Below are 2,693 nucleotides of genomic sequence, written 5' to 3' on the forward strand. Positions count from 1 at the left end.
TGATTTTTCTGTTTTCACACAAGCTATCTTGTTCCAAAGTTTTCATTCTCCTTTAACAATTCAATAACCAAAATCAATTTAACCAAAATCTTTAACTCTAAAGATCATTTTACTAAATTGTTTCACTATAAGATTAGAACCGAACACATTTGATGTTCATAACTACATACTACAATCAAGTATACAAGTACAAGTAATTAATACAAAATATAACAAAATGACAGATGCATAACTAATGAATTATTTAATTCACAAAACCCCTTTAAATTAAGACAGATAACATGTTATACTAGCAAAGATAGCACTTTAATATAACCTAACCTCTTATTCAAAACAATATAGAAAATACATTGTGGACCAACTTTATAAACTATTATTCAAAACTAACAGAATTGACAAAATAGGATAATTATCTTACCTATAATTCTGACCCGAAAATGAAGAAGCCTCTCTGCCTGCCCCATGAATGGGGTGCAGTGCAGGAGTGAATTGGAGCAAAATTCTTTCTCCCTTTTATGCAGTTATCACTCTCCATTCACAGATGCTAAGCCTTGACCATACTTATCTACGTCATAGACAAGCTCATAGCTCTGAAATGTGATGTTTTGACCTAAAGACCATTCAGCATCACTCTTACCCAGAAAGAGTGTGAATCATACTTCTTAAAAAGCATGAAGATTGTTAAACATTTCTACTTTCTACTACTTCCTGTGCACTTCCTGTGAAGGCATCTATTACTTACAGACAAATAATTAAGAGTTATTAAAATATATGAATTTCCATTAAACAGTTCATTTTGACCTGTTACATTAATTATATGTTTTTTGTTATGATTCGAACCCGGTTAGTCTGTAATTCCATAGGTTCTCTGTTCCGAAGGTTCATAATTCTGAAACAAGGAATTGCCTATACCTCATTGTTCGTTAATCCGAAAACGAAAAAGGGTTGTTTGCTAATCCGAAGTTTCGTTAATTGAAAACAAAATAGGGTTTGTTATTCTGAAGTTTTGTTAGTCCGAAAACGAAATAAGCTTCGTTCTTCCGAAAGTTCATAAATCCGATAAATGAAGCTGTGGCAGAGCCGGCAAAACAGGAAGGGCAAGCCAAATCTTATGGTGAAAATATCTGTTCGCACCAAAATGCCCTTATTGACATATAAGCTTAGTGCCCTTTTTGGCGTGGGCTTTGCTCCCCAAACAAAAATATGTTCACCACCCCTGCCTTCCCATCCTCCTAACAATTGAACAGCAACAGAATTTCTACCCCCTCCCCTCTCCACCACACTTGCCCTTCCTGGCCCGGCATCCCCGGCATTTCATTTTTCAGATTAACGAACCTTAATTCATTTTCGGATTAACGAACCTTATTTTGTTTTTCGGATTATCTAACCTTCGGAATTACGAACCATCGGAATTACGAACCTTTGGAATATTTGAACCTTCGGAATAACTTCTTTTTTAAAGATGTTTTATTGTTTCTCTCTCAAATTAAATTCATACAATACAGTTCACAAAGTAACAAATGTAAAAATAAATCGAACAAATTACTTAAACTCTTATAAATACAGTTTGCACATCGTGTAATATTATTCAAAGACATTGTATTGTACCAGATGAGGTGTAACTCACAAATATCTGAGAAAAAAACTTATAAAAGTATAGGCGCGGTTCTACTTGCTCCCTTCCTACCAACCCTCCCTCCTTCCCTCCAACACACATGCATACACCCACATTTCACACCCTCAAACACACACTTCATAGGCCCATTGCATACGGTGCCCGCATTCCGTTTGAAACAAGCAAAACACCATAAATCAACAAACATAATCTCGTGAGCTCTTTCGCCTCTATACTCTTGTAAGGAATTGTTCCCATTTCCTTATATGGTTTGATAAATTACCTCGCGTTACTGCTAAAATTTTCTCTTCACATTTATTTTCTAACATCTCTCTAATTCCATTGGGACTAGTGGTGGTGTTTTTTTTTTAGTCCTGCTGTAAGCAAAGATTAAATATTTTATTAAAAGAATGTGATAGATTATCTGTTCCATCCCTATATTACTAGAATGCTTAACACCAATGTGTATATCCACCCAACTGGCATTTTTTATTTGATACATATTGAATAGATTACCACATAAAAATCTATCCACAATTCTCTCGTCTTTTCACATGTAAAAAAACAGATGCTCGTAGGTAGCCGCAGATATATAGTTCCACCATATGGTATCCAGTGGCATGCAGGTATCGTTCTTATAACGGCAGATATCTTTTTTTACTTGGAACCATATCTGCCAGGTCGACATGCATGGTTTTTCTTATTATTTATTTTCATACTGAAATAGATATAGGGCCTAAATCTGGTAGTGGTAGCTACGTCCTATATAATTTTGAAGGAAATTAGTACTATGTCGTGTGCATACAGACTGAGAAATGATAGCAAGAACGATATCTGCAGAAAAGAAATTGGTTCTGAATCCGGGTATGTGCTGGTGATTGTCACGCCAACGGACAGCTACAGAACACGATCCGCCGGCAGATAGTGTTCCTAGAACCATATCTGCCTATACTGGATCCGCCGCTACACCTGAGTATTGCCATTGCCACAAGCTTTACGTATACCGGTACCGTACCGGTACGCGGGTATGCATCGAATCGCACCGCACTGCACTGCACTAGCACTGAGCCGAATTTCA

Source organism: Lytechinus pictus, chromosome 2 (assembly GCF_037042905.1).
Source record: "Lytechinus pictus isolate F3 Inbred chromosome 2, Lp3.0, whole genome shotgun sequence".
NCBI classification, from domain to species: domain Eukaryota; kingdom Metazoa; phylum Echinodermata; class Echinoidea; order Temnopleuroida; family Toxopneustidae; genus Lytechinus; species Lytechinus pictus.